The following is a 15,466-nucleotide window of genomic DNA, read 5'->3' as shown; positions in this document are numbered from 1 at the left end:
TCCTTCTTGAATATATTTAATGAATTGGCCTCTACTGCCTTCTTTGGTAGAGAATTCCACAGGTTCACCACTCTCTGGGTGAAGAAATTCCTCCTCATCTCTGTCCTAAATGGCTTACCCCTTATCCTTAGACTGTGACCCCTGGTTCTGGACTCCCCAGCCATCGGGAACATCCTTCCAACATCTAGTCTGTCTAGTCCTGTTAGAATTTTATAAGTTTCGATGAGATCCCCTCTCATTCTTCTAAACTCCAGCGAGTACAAGCCCAATCGACCCAATCTCTCCTCATACGTCATTCCTGCCATCCCAGGTATCAGCCTGGTGAATCTTCGCTGCACTCCTTTCATGACAAGAACATCCTTCCTCAGCTAAGGCGACCAAAACTGCATACAATACTCAAGATGTGGTCTCACCAAAGCCCTGTACAACTGCAGCAAGACATCCTTGTTCCTGTACTCAAACCCTCTCGCTACGAAGGCCAACATACCATTTGCCTTCTTAACCGTCTGCTGCACCTGCATGCTTACTTTCAGCTACTGGTGCACAAGGACGCCCAGGTCTCGTTGCACTTCCCCTTCTCCCAATCTATTGCCATTCAGATAATAATCTGCCTTCCTGTTTTTGACACCAAAGTGGATAACCTCGCATTTATCCACGTTATATTGCATCTGCCATGCTTCTGCCCAATCACCCAACCTGTCCAAATCATACTGGAGTTTCTCGGCATCCCGAGACCTGAAGGAAGGAAGGCTGTAAAGGTATGTAAAACTTCTTTAAACACTTTACACACACCAGCACACTTACCTCTGCACTCATGCACCCATCACTCACCTGAACACCGGACATCTCGAACCCTCCAAGCCTTTCAGCCCGACGGTCCACCTCGCTAACTTGGCGTGGTTAGGAGCCGTCGGGAATCCCACACTTCAGGAATAAAAATAGGGATTAGGCTAAAAACTGCCTGTTAACTACTTGTTAACAGGCAGTTAATTGGCACTAATCCCCTTCCCGCCTCGGGGAGGCGGGTCTCAGCACAGGTCGGGTATCCGCCTCCTTTGAAACTGGCATGGAGGCGGGTTGGGGGTGGGATGGGTTCATGCCCCCCCCCCCGATTTCTAGATTTTAACCCCCCACACACCTCCAATCCCGCCTCCACTGCCCAATGAAAATCCTGCCCATTGACTCCCTGTTGTGGTTTGGTTCAATTGCCGATATTCATGTGTGAGCCTTGACAACTGACAGGCTGTACATCCACGAGGCATCCCAGCTGACATGAATCTTGTCATTCATGTGGAAATGACTTATGAAATTATACTGGGTGGCCTGCTGGTGGTGCTGTCCAGGGAGAGTATAAATACTCGGGCATGGGCCTAACTTGCTCAGGACATTCTTTAACAGGAACTAGCGAAGGACACAACTTGATCTCCATTTTGAAAAACAGTTGATTAAAGCCTTGTTTAATACTCAGACTAAGTGCCTAGTAGTCTCTTACGCCGCCAGCCAAGTCCAATTTTATCCTCACCCAACATCTATGAATGTGCACTTCCAACAGGAGTTGCCGGACAGTGATCAGGAGCAGGAATCTTGTATAATTTTCCCCTAATTCAGGGCTCTGAGTCCAGCTCTCATACCTTTTCCACCACCTTGGCTTAGAGCACTGAACACAGCAGAGGGTGGCGATAACATTTCAGATCTCTGGTCTTCGTGGCTGAGCTACTCAATGGATAGACTCAGTGAGCCATAGAGTCATAACGGCACAGAAGGAGGCCATTCGGCCCATCGAGTCTGTACCGGCTCTCTGTAGAGCAATCCAGTCAGTCCCATTCCCCCGCTCTATCCCCGTAGCCCTGCAAGTTTATTTCCCTCAAGTGCCTATCCAGTCTCCCCTTGAAAACATTGAGTGTCTCCGCTTCCACCACTTCCATCAGCAGCGAATTCCAAGTCATCACCACTTGCTGCGTAAAAAAGTTTTTCCTCACATCCCCCCTGTATCTTTTGCCCAAAACCTTAAACCTGTATCCCCTAGTCCTTGTACCATCAACTAGTGGGAACAGCCTTTCCCTGTCTAGCCTATCCAAACCCGTCATAATCTTATACACCTCTATCAAATCACCTCCTTTGCTCTAATGAAAACAAATCCAGCTTCTCCAACCTGTCCTTGTAGCTAAGATCCCCATCCCTGGAACCATTCTGGTAAATCTCCTCTGCACCCTCTCAAGTGCCTTCATGTTTTGGATCCACCCAAGACTACAGATATCTCCAAGATATTCAGCGTTCCTCGAACCACTGCTCTCGCCACATCCTGAGAGCCACGCTCAATGCTGTGCGCCACCACATGCCTTCACATCCTTGCGATTGGATACTCACTGTTACTGTAATGTACTGAGGCACACTTACCAATATATTGAAAAAGTAGAATTCCAACAAAACATCATAATAATGACAAAGTGCTGGAAACACTCAGCAGGTCAGGCGGTATCTTTCAGTTCTGATGAAAGGTCATCGACTTGAACTGCTAACTCTATTTCTCTCTCTAACGCTGCTGCCTGACCTGCTGAGTATTTCCAGTACTTCCCCCTTCTAGTTCAGGTTTTCAGCCTCTGCAGTATTTTGCTTTTTGTTTTATAATAATTACACTGTACAAGCAGCTGAGCAACAGAACATTCTTATTGATATTTCATTGGGTGTCCCTACTAAGTGAATACAATGTTGTGGCAAACAGATTATTTCCTTAAGGGGAACTGACAGGAGCTTGCAGCCAATGTTTACAAGATGTGTGTTGAATTAGCCTTTGTTGCTTATTTACTTGTTGGGAATTAGAATTTAGTAGTAGTGTCATTTAATATATATGTTATCATTAAATATGTAACATTAATAAAAGATTAGTTTGAATACAAGATAAACAGATGAACTTTTTCACCTTCTTGTGTTTGATCAGGTATCGACCAAAACGCACTTTTAGTCACATCTCCTTCCTCTGCAACTGTCTCCGGCTCTGACTTATTCCATGGGGATTCCAACTGAAATTCCACCCTTCATGCTTTGGATCCACCCAAGACTACGGATACCTTCAAGATATTCAGCGTTCCTCGAAACACTGCTCTCGCCACATCCTGAGATCCATGCTCAAAGCCATGCGCGCTCTCAACCTCTCTCTTCAACAGCGCCGACAGATTCTAACTCAAAGCTGTCCTGGTCTGCAGTTCTGTTTCATCCTGCGCTTTAAAAAAAACTATTTTTCTTCCTTTCAGGTGTCAAGGATCGCAAGGTTTAACAATACTTGGATAGCAATGCCCCTCCAGATCCTTCTTCCCCTTCACTTTCCTCTGACCCCAGCCCTCCTTCCAATCTCACCCTTTGCCATGTTTTCACTATCCCCTCTGATCTTCCCATCTCTGATCTCGAACGATCAGTCCTCAGCAAAGGCCACAGCTTCATTTCCTTACACCCCCACATCAATGAATTTCGAGCTCGGCACAACACTGAGCTCTTCTTCCGGCGCCTTCCCATCCACGCCCACTTCTTTGGCCAGGAGTCTTCCCCCCCGTACAGCGGACCCTTTCTCTCATCTTCTGAATTCTCATTCCATCTGTACCCCTCCCTCTGGCCTCTTACTCTCTCTAGATCTTTTCACTGGGGACTGCCAGTGTGACATCAGCCATCTCAATTATTCTTCTCCGCTCAGTCACTCTAACCTCTGAACTTGCAGCACTCCGTTCTCTCAGGTCCAACCCTGTCATTAAACCTGCTGACAAGAGTGGCACTGTTGTTGTTTGACAAACAGACCTCTACCTTGTGGAGGCTGAATGCCAACTCTCTGGCACCTCCTCCTACCTCCCCTGGACCATGACCCCACCACCGAACATCAAGCCATCTTTTTCCAGACTGTCACTGACCTCATCTCCTTTGGAGATCTTTCCTCCACAGCCGCCAACCTCATAGTCCCCCAACACCGCACAGCCCACTTCTACCCCCTTCCCAAGATCCACAAACAAGACATCCCTGGTAGACCCCTTGTTTCAGCCTGTTCTTGCCCATGGAATTGATTTCTTCCTATCGACTTTATACTTTCTCCCCTTGTCCAGTCTCTTCCCATCTACATCTGTGACTCTTCCGATGCCTTCCGACACTTTAACAGTTTCCAGTTTCCTGGACCTAACCATCTTCTTTTCACTATGGACATCCAATCCCTCTACACCTCCATCCCCCACCAGGATGACCTGAGGACGCTCCATTTCTTCCTTGAACGGAGGCCCAACCAATCCGCATCCACCACCACCCTCCTCCACCTGGCTGAACTTGTTCTCAAATTGAACAAATTCCCCTTTGACTCCATTCACTTCCTCCAAATAAAAGGTGTTGTCTTGGGAACCCGCATGCGCCCCGCTATGCCTGCATTTTTGTGGGATATGTGGAACATTCTTTGTTCCGGTCCTACTCAGGTCTCCTCCCTCACCTCTTTTTCCGGTACATTGATGACTATATCGGTGCCATTTGCTGCTCGCGCCCCAAACTGGAAAATTTGATCAATTTTGCTTCCAATTTTCACCCTTTACTTGCCTTCACATGGTCTATCTCCGACTCTTCCCTTCCTCGACTTTTCTGTCTCCATTTCTGAGGATAGGTTGTCGACTAATATCTACTATAAACCTACCGACTCCCACAGCTACCTTGGCTACACTTCTTCCCACCCTGCTTCCTGTAAGGACTCTATTCCATTCTCCCAGTTTCTCCGTCTCCGTCGCATCTGTTCTGATGATACCATTTTTCATACCAGTGCTTCCGATATGTCTTCCTTTTTCTGCAACTGAGGATTCCCCTCCACCATGGTTGACAAGGCCCTAGATCATGTCCATCCCATTTCCTGCACTTCTGCTCTCACCCTTTCCTCTCCCTCCCAGAACCACAATAGGGTTCTGACGTAAGAAAACTACTAGGCACTTGGTCTAAGTGTTAAACAAAGCTTTAATCAACTGTTTTACAATATGGAGGCCTAGTTGTGTCCTTCACTAGTTCCTGTTAAGAATGTCCTGCGCAAGCTGGGCCCGTGCCTGAGTGTTTATACTCTCCTTGGACAGCGCCACCCGTAGGCTGCTCAGTATTATTTCATAAGTCTTTCTTTCATGAATGACTGATTCATGTCAGGTTCCCCTTGTCCTCAACTTCCACCTCACCAGCCTCCACATTCAACGGATCATCCTCCGCCATTTCTAAAACCTCCAACGTGACCCCACGATCAAACACATCTTCCCCTCCCCTCCTCGTTCACCATTCTGTTCACAACACCCTGGCCAACGCTTCAATCATCCCAACACCCCTGCCCCTTCCCACGGCACCTTCCCATGCAAGCGCAGGAGATGCAACACCTGCCCTTTTACCTCCCCGCTTCCCACTGTCCAGGGCCCCAAACACTCCTTCCAGGTGAAACAGCAATTTACTTGTACTTCTTGCAATTTAGTATACTGTATTCACTGCTCACGATGTGGCCTCCCCTACACTGGGGAGACCAAACGCAGATTGGGTGACCGCTTTGCTGAACACCTCCATTCAGTCCGCAAGCATGACCCTGAACTTTCTGTCATTTTAATTCCCTGCCCCATTCCTACTCTGACCTCTGTGTCCTCGGCCTCCTACACTGTTCTAATGAAGCTTGAGGAACAGAATCTCATCTTTCGATTAGGCACTTTACAGCCTTCCGGACTCAACACTAAGTTTGCCAATTTCAGATCATAACCACCGCTCCTATTTTTCCAGTTAGCAGCTGTTGGTAATGATTCTGCTATTGCCTTTTACACCACCTCTAGACCCATCTTTTGTTTCTTAACTTGTCCCATTACCATTCCCTTTTGCCTTGCACCATCATCCCTTTTGTCATCTAATCTCTCCTGCCTTCCATCCTATCTCAGACCTTTCCTTTTGTTCTTTCCTCACCTCCCCCTTTCCCTGCCCCTGCACTTGCTTAAAACCTGTTACAGCTCTAAAATGTTCCAGTTCTGATGAAAGGTCATCAATCTGAAATGTTAACTCTGTTTCTCTCTCCACAGATGCTGCCTGACCTGCTGAGTATTTCCAGCATTTTTTTATTATCCATTATTGAATATTAACTTAATCCTTCCAGAAAAACAAGTCTCTGCCAGGTCAAAAGCAACTGGAATTGTTTCAAATACAGGGACAATATATCCATGTTTTCCTGAAAGAAAAGTTGCAAAGGTGTTAACCCCATCATATTCCATTGATGAGATACTTTGGAATTGATCAGATCTAGTAGCTTACAGTATCTGTTCTGTTGGCTGTGTAACTAAAGATGTGAAATGTACTGTTTGCAAGTTAATAAAGTAAAGAAATGAACTTCCAGAAAATTACTGCAAAAATCCCACTGGCAAGGGAAAGATGGCGATAAGGAATTAATAAGGTTGTCCAAGACACAAATTGGATCTGATGCAAAGAATGTAATGGGTCATTTGATGAAAAATCTCATTACAAAGCAGCAGACCCTGATGCATTATAATGCAGAATTTACTGTAAGTAACTATCTCTGATGGAGATTGAAAAGTTACAGGTTTGGAAAACTTTCCAGGAGAAACAGAAGACAGAATTGGCACACAATTTGATACAAACTATGGCTGGGTTTGCTCATTATGAAGAAACAGCAGGCATCTATGAGCAGAACTGGCATGTGGAAATCCCTCAGTTGTGCAGCATAAGCTTCTGACTTTTCAGAATATATACATAAAGTTTTTCTACTGTTTACCTATCAGCAGGACAGTGTTTGAAATCAGAAGCAGGAACTTCAGAGTGAGTTCTAGTTCTAGTTCTGATTCTAATTATTCTAGTTTTAATCTAAGGCTGGATCTTGGAAAAATGCAATATAAATATGTGGTGTCTCTAGCAGAAATAACAGTGTCACTTGCTAATTACTACTGACGAAGCCAAAAACGATAGGAGCTTTGTATATTTCATGATGAATTGTGAAAAGAAATAGCAAGAGACCAATGGAACTTGATAATGGATCCTTCTAATTGCCTGTACTGTAAATGAGCCTGAAGAATGTAAATTGAAAATAAAATCCTAATGGACAGTTCCTGTTACCTATTCATAATCGTAAGGATACAGTGAGGGACGTCGACAGTTAATAAGCATACTGAACACCAGTTCATTTTTTGAGGAAGCTCGAAAAGTAGTAACAGATCTTCCTTGGAGGGGTGGAGGAATCAATTGGTATCTGGTCTGGGATTAGTAATTTTGGAAAGGGGGCTTGTGTCTTTGAAACGGAACTAATCACTGAAGCAGGACAAGGACTGGGTGTTGCAGTGAGCTAGAGACTGGTCTTTCACAGCTAGGTTCAAATCCACCAAAGACTTATGTGTTGATGCTCTCCTCTATCTGTAAAGGTTTTATGCAAATTGAATTCTGAGTATGTTCTCAATGTAGCTCTTAGAGTGAATGGGCCCTCACCAAATTGCCACTAAATTGTCAATCTAGGATAGCTAGTCTTGTAGATGGAAATCGCATACTGATGCAGCAGAGGGTAATGTTATGAGGCTGGGGTGAAGGTGCATTGTTGGGACAGAGTATTACCTTTCTTCTAATCACACTGCTACATTTTGTATTTTTCAGAAGTTTTAGGGAGTATCATAATCTTAAGGAAGTTGAAAATGAACAAACATTGCTGAAACCATTTATATTAATATTAATATGATATTTATATTTATATTAAAATAATGTTGTGTGAATTTTTTCTCACGAGGGTTTAAAGTCCCAATAGCACCCATGGGCTGTGGGATGGGGGGATGCTTATTAAACCTAGATGAATCAGTTTTAAAATGATGCCTCTTGCATACCAATTCAACATCAGACGATGGGAGTTCATTCCGACATTCCAGGGAACTTCCTTACCCATTGTGGCAGGATGGTATTTCTTGTATACCACATCAGGTTGAGACGTTAACACAGCCCAGATCGGAGCTTGGTATGGCTGCTTTCCTGCAAGCTTAGCAGAGGGTGTTGCAAGGGAAGCTTCTACATAGAGAGCAGTAAGCCGATGAACTGCCAACCCTGCTAGCCAACCCCCAGACAGGGAGACTGGGAGTGGGTTGGAGGCCAGGCTGCTGGTCTCTTGATCAACAAGGGAACAAAGAAAGGAGTGCCTGCCCCAGAGTGAGTTATTTAAGATCTAGGAAGGGAGATAAAGAGGGAGACAGCATTTCCTCCTTAAAATAGTTAATCAGGATCAGAGAACGTATTGACTGGAAAAATTATATCTAGCTTGCTAACACGGAGAGTGTGGCATATGTGTTATTTTTCTATATTATGAGGACTGTTGCTGAATTAAAGAAAGGTGACTTTCACTGATTGATTTTAAAATAAACCAATTCATAGAATCATAGGGGGAGAAATTGGGTATTGCCCCGTTTGGGGCGCAATTATCGGCTGGGTGCAAAGTTTAGCGCCTGGTGCTAATTATCGCCTCCAACTGCAAACTTGGCTTCTATCGCCCCTGGAGGTGATTGGAGCGCTAAATCAGGCGCTACACACCTCTCTTAAGGTGTTAACACCAAGGAGCTAGGCGCTACATCAGAGCGCTGGCGAAGCTCATGTGATGTCAGTCAGCAATGGAACACAGACACACTGGCGCCGGCCAGTTCTTAAAGGGGAGGCTCGATCTTGCTCTCCATCCACTCACTGCTCATTGCAGCCTTGAATCTCGGCCTGGAGAGACCTGTACATCAAATCTGCTGGAAAGCACAATGGAGAGGCCCAGGGAATGAGCTCAGAGTACAGTCCCCATAGTCTCTTCTAAATCGATGCAAGGAAGATCAAATCAAAAATGAACCTGCAAAGTGCTGCTCAGTACCCAAAACTCCTTCACACAGCGTTGAATCTCTCCAGAAGTCTCTCTCTCTCTCTCAGAATGTGTGGTGCAAAAATGTCGCTGACAAAAAAAGGCAGGAAGCAGTTGCCTTTAAATAGTGCTCCCCCAGTCCCTTCCTGACTGCAAAATGCTCCCCTCAACCTGTCGTTGTTAGCGGCAGGCAGTAAGGCAGGGAGCGCCACTTAATATCCTGTACAGGGCGCTACCGGGGCATTGCACACTCGACTGATGCCACGATCTGTTGGCGCAGGAGATCGTGGTGGTAGTGTTTAGCGCCGCCACAAAATGTCTGGTGAATTTCGCGAGCGGCGCAAACATCGCCGCACCCGGGCGCTAGTTGCTCTGCGCCCCATGTTAGCACCCTAAGCAACTGTATTTTTCCCCTTTATCTTACAGCAGAGAAATGGCCATTCAGTCTGACATACCTGGACCAGCTCTTTTAAAGAGCTGACCAGTTTAGTCCCAAATTCTAGCTTTTTCCCCATAACACTGTAAATCAGAACTCTTCAAATACATGTCCAATTGCCTTTTGAAAGTTCCTATGGAATCTGCTTCCAACACCCTTTCAGGTAATGTGTTCCAGACCTTAACAACTCTCTGTGTGAAAAAATTCTCCTAATGTCCCCTCCAGTTCTTTGACCAATTATTTTAAATCTATAACCTTTGTTTACTGATCCATTTGCTAGAGGAGACAGTTTCTACCGACTTGCTCTATCAGAAGCCCTCAAAATTTTGAATACCTCTTGACATGAATCTTGTCATTCATGTAGAAATGACTTATGAAATAATACTGGGCGGCCTGCTGGTGGCGCTGTCCAGGGAGAGTATAAATACTCGGGCACGGGCCCAGCTTGCTTAGGACATTTTGTAAACAGGAACTAGTGAAGGACAACTTCATGTTGTGAAACAGTTGATTAAAGCCTTGTTTAATACTCAGACAAAGTGCCTAGTAGTTTTCTTACATCACCTCTATTAGGTTTCCCCTTAACCTTCTCTGCTCTACTGAGAATAATCCCAGCTTCTCCAATCTCTTCTCATAACTGAAGTCCTTTATTCCTGGTATCATCCTGGTAAACCTCCTCTGTATTCCTTCAAGGCTTTAACATCCTTCCTAAAGTATGGTGCCCCAAATTATGCACAATATTCCAGCTGAGGCCTAACCAGCTGTTCCAGTACAGCTACAACACTGGCATCTACCCAACAATGTGGAAAACTGCCCAGGTACGTCCTGTCCACAAAAAGCAGGACAAATCCAATCCGGCCTATTACCGCCCCATCAGTCTACTCTCAATCATCAACAAAGTGTTGTCGACAAGTGCAATCAGGCAGCACTTACTCACCAATAACCTGCTCCCTGATGCTCAGTTTGGGTTCTACCAGGACCAATCAGCTCCAGACCTCATTACAGCCTTGGTCCCAACATGGACAAAAGAGCTGAATTCCAGAGATGAGGAAAGAGTGACTGCCCTTGACATCAAGGCAGCATTTGACTGAGTGTGGCACCAAGGAGCCCTAGTAAAATTGAAGTCAATGGGAATCAAGGGAAACACTCTCCACTGGCTGGAGTCATACCTAGCACAAAAGAAGATGGTTGTGGTTGTTGGAGGTCAATCATCACAGCCCCAGGACATTGCTGCAGGAGTTCCTCAGGGCAGTATCCTTGGCCCAACCATTTTCAGCTGCTTCATCAATGACCTTCCCTGAATCATAAGGTCAGAAGTGGGGATGTTCACTGATGATTGCATAGTGAACAATTCAATTCTTAACTCCTCAGATAATTAAGCAGACTATGCTCACATGCAGCAAGGTCTGGACGAAATTCAGGCTTGGGCTGATAAGTGACAAGGAACATTCATGCCACACAAGTGCCAGACAATGACTATCTCCAACAAGAGAGTATCTGACCACTGCCCCTTGACATTCAATGGCATTACCATCGCCAAATTCCCCACCATCAATATCCTGCGGGTCACCATTAACCAGAAACTTAACTGGACCAGCCACATAAATACTGTGGCTACAAGAGCAGGTCAGAGGCTGGGTATTCTGCAGAAAGTATCTCACCTCCTGACTCCCAAAGCCTTTCTACCATCTACAAGGCATAAGTCAGGAGTGTGATGGAATACTCTCCACTTGCTTGGATGAGTTCAGCTCCAACAACACTGAAGAAGCTCAACACCATCCAGGACAAAGCAGTTGGCACCCCATCCACCACCTTAAACATTCACTCCCTCCACCACTGGTGTACCGTGGCTGCAGTGTGTACCATCTACAAGGTGCACTGCAGCAATCACCAAGGCTTCTTCATCAGCACCTTCCAAACCCACGACCTCTAACACCTAGAAGGACAAGGGCAGCAGGTGCATGGGAACAACATCACCTCCAAGTTCCCCTCCAAATTGCACACCATCCTGACTTGGAAGTATATCGCCGTTCCTTCATTGTCGCTGGGTCAAAATCCTGGAACTCCCTCCCTAACAGCGCTATGGGAGGACCTTCCCCACACGGACTGCAGCGGTTCAAGAAGGCGGCTCAGCACCACCTTCTCAAGGGCAATTAGGGCTAGGTAATAAATGCTGGCCTTGCCAGCGACGCCCACATCCCAAGAACGAATTTTAAGAAAGTGATTTGTAAAGGTATCATGTGACTTCCTTGTTTTGGTATTCTATGCCCCTATTTACAAAGCCAAGCATCCCATATGCTTTCTTAACCATCTTATCAACTTGCCCTGTCATCTTCAAAAAATTGTGAATATGCACCCCCCAGGTCCATCTGTGCTTTATTGAATGATATTTGGCCTCATCTAACTTAAGTGTTAATCAGTCCACATTTTAGGAGATTGGTGCAGTGTACATGATGGTATGCGTGAGTTTACAGTATTCAGTTCCTGTATCAATTATAGTGTGGTCCAGGGGACTAGCTGCGAATAAAATGATGGTTAGTGAGCTGCCAAGTGAAAATAAAAGTTAAAATATCTAAATTTGATTTATTATCATAACACAGCCCTCCATTGAGGGTTCGAGTACAGGAACAAGGATGTCTTGCTGCAGTTGTACAGGGCCTTGATGAGACCGCACCTTGAGTATTGTGTGCAGTTTTGGTCGCCTTATCTGAGGAAGGATGTTCTTGCCATGGAAGGAGTGCAGCGAAGATTCACCAGGCTGATACCTGGGATGGCAGGAATGATGTACGAGGAGAGATTGTGTCGATTGGGCTTGTACTCACTGGAGTTTAGAAGATTGAGAGGGGATCTCATCAAAACCTATAAAATTCTGTCAGGCCTGGACAGACTAGATGCAGGAAGGATGTTCCCGATGGCCAGGGAGTCCAGAACTAGGGGTCATAGTCTAAGGATAAGGGGTAAGCCATTTAAACTGAGATGAAGAGGAATTTCTTCACCCAGAGAGTGGTGAACCTGTGGAATTCTCTACCACAGAAGACAGTTGAGGCCAATTCATTAAATATATTCAAGAAGGAGTTGGATATATTTCTTAAAGCTAAAGGGATCAAGGGATATGGGGAGAAGGCAGGAACGGGTACTGAATTTGGATGATCAGCCATGATCTCATTGAATGGCGGAGCAGGCTCGAGGGGCCGAATGGCCTACTCCTGCTCCTATCTTCTATGTTTCTATGTATTCCCTGAATAACTGATTTGTTTGAATCTCATACATAGAATACCTTTACTTATCAAAATTGCCACTGCTTGGATTCGAAGCACTGTACCCCAAAAATGTTTGGGCCACCTTCCATCAGCTAAAACTCATACATGGTGGTCCTCTATCCTCCAGAAAAGTCCACATCTATATTTCGCACAGTTGGAACTCTCACAGTTAAATTTGCATTCCACAAAAATCATCTTTCTTGGTGAACTGTTGCGCTCATCAAGGTATGGAAAAATGGAAAATAGAACATGATCCTATCTGAAGCATCCAGTATTAGCGTCAAACACTCCTCAGTGTGTGAGAAATCGCACCAAATTGTCCTGACCTCAGAAAGGGGATTCCTCCCCAAACCCTGCTGTGACATTTCCGTTTTCCAAACTCCTTGAGCTGGCTAATTGTTTTGTGCAACACGCTGACTAACTAGGAGATAGGTTCGAACCTAGAAACTCATGCTGGGGGGGTGGGTGGGGGGCAGAGGAAAGTTTCATCCCCTATCAGGTCGCCAACTCAGGTCTCAGAGTGTTAAATAAAAAATCAATGCACACAGTCATTGAGGCTGAATGCACCCTGTGGAAACGTTTCTTCCGATGTATCAACTGGTTAAATTTGTCTGCATGGGGTTGCGATGAGATGAACAGTGCCTCTTTAAGTGTATGTACCGACCACTGCAGAGTGGCTGCTGCCGATCAGTGGAGCAAACCCCTTGTGGTGCTGCCAGTCCTGGAATGAGCCAATGAAGGGTGAGGAGTTGCGGGGGACGCGCCTGACTGTCGCGGACGGACCCTGTGAGCGGGAGCGCGCCGGAGCCGCGTGAACGTGCGTGTGCATTGCCAGCCAGCCTGCTTGAGCAGGATTGTGGAGTGTGTGTCTTTCTCTCTCTGCTGTGGTCGCTGATTCCCCCTCACTCGTCCTTCACTTTGCTCGCTGAATCTGCTGGATTTGTTTTTTAACCGCTCCGAGGTCATCGAACAAGCAAAAAGCTCAGGAGAAGAAAAAAAATCAAAGCAAAGGGGAAAATCATGCACATTTCAGTTTGTGGCATCGTCCTGATGGGAATGGCTCTTCTCCTGCTTTCTCAAGGTACTGGCACTGTCAAAACTGATGCGTTTTATTCCTCTCAAAAATTTCTGCTTGCTGGCCGGCTGGTTAACCCAATGCATTGGAATGTATCATAGAGTTAGAAACTTTTGCATTGTCTCCATAAGCACTCTGGGTTAAGTGCAATGTTTCAGACACTTGTGTTCAAAAAAAAATCTTGCATTGCTTGCCAGTTGAAACGTTTCAGGTGTTACTTTAGGCATTCCGGGGCTGCAGCCTGTTCAAATTGTAACTCAGGTTAAAGTCAATACAAAAAAAGGGGGGGCAGTGGTTGCTTTAAGGTTATCAGCTTGTGAGAGATTTGGTTTGCAAACTGCGAGTGTGCAGTGATTCTTTCTCTTCGTGTTGTTGAGCTCCGAGCCACGTTGTCCAACGGAGCCCCACCGCTCTAAATCCCATTTATTCATTTTAATAATGCCACTTTTTTTTTGTGTGTGTGTGGAAAAAGTCGGCGAACCTTTTCGTGACGGTTACATGGTGCGTCAGTTAAATGCGCAGCGTTTGGTTGAGCATTGCCTCCGGTTTTAAGAAGCTGTGTAACTCCAAAGAATACTGTAACAGTCTCGCAGTATCAGTGCTGTTAAAAAAGAAAGACTGGAATATATTTTATAAAAGTTTGCACGCATATTTCTAACGTTCCGCTGCCCACTTGGTGGACTGTGCTTTTAAATATTCAATGGAAGTGTCAGAGCCAACTTCAGATGGCATGCAGCATTTAAAGGGACAGCCGCCCTCTGTGGTTTGCCTGCCGTTAAAACAATGGGCTGCGGCTCGTCCACCGACAGTGCCCGTTTAAAGTGCCCGCTGATGAGTTTTTCCCCATTTGACTGTTTTAACTTCATAAATTCTCGCAGCGCAGTGGCCGCACACTGTAACTGTCTGCTGTTTCTCCGCGTTCCTCGCGTTGGATGTTGTCGATCTTTTGAGTGCCAATCTCAAGATGATCGACCCGACTTGATTCGAACAGTTAAAGTCCAGGAAGCACAGAATCTCCGAGAGTTCTGCCTGTCCAGATTGTTTACCCATCGATTTCTGGAGAGGGGAGGGGAAGGAGGAGGAGAATATGTCTCGTTTCTCCACGCGATCTGTGCGTTTTAAGCGCAGCTTGGCGATGCTCCGGCAGCTCCTCGCTGCAGTCGGCTCGCTATTTTGGAAGAGGCTATCTTTGGGACGTCCCTGGTAGCGGGCTGTTTTGAGCGCATTAGGTGTTGAGTGGGGGACGTTTGAGAATCAAATAGTGCTGATTTAGCAGGGAACTGCTCCGGGGCATTGCCCAGAGCGGCGCGGTGATGAATTGGCAGTGTGCTGAGAACGGCTGATCGCTGCCGCAAGCGAGGGAGCTGTCCTTTCAGCACCACCTTCCCGAGTGAATCTGGCCCCTCCGTCTCTGTCTCTTCGAGTGAACTTGTGATGCATTTTTACATATTTTATTTTCTGGTCGGAAGATTATTTTTTCCCAATGATAGGAATTTTTTTTAAATCTCTTTTTTTAAAGTAAGCATTTTAAGATTGAATGCGTTTCAACTGTCTGGTGGTTCTCTCGCCCTCATCCAGAGTGCCTCACTGACCCACTCAAGTCTCGTAGCCTTTGCTGCTTGAAGACACGGCTTAGATCTAGTTGCCTTGTCGAGTTGCACATCTCTCGACGTGTCATCGTGAAGTTATCATTGGCGATCAAGCGAACGCCTCCACCACAAACCCACTGCATTCCTGTCAATACCGTTACAGCTGTGAGCCTGATGCCACTGAAGTTTGACTAAATATCTGCACCTGCTGTTCCAAACAGCGGGACTCTTTTCTGGCTCTTGGTTGCGGATGCCTTTGCGTTGATT

This window comes from Somniosus microcephalus, chromosome 26, assembly GCF_052327205.1.
Source record: "Somniosus microcephalus isolate GS21.2 chromosome 26, FLI_Smic_1.0, whole genome shotgun sequence".
Classification (NCBI taxonomy): Eukaryota; Metazoa; Chordata; class Chondrichthyes; order Squaliformes; family Somniosidae; genus Somniosus; species Somniosus microcephalus.
This window is presented reverse-complemented; position numbering follows the sequence as displayed.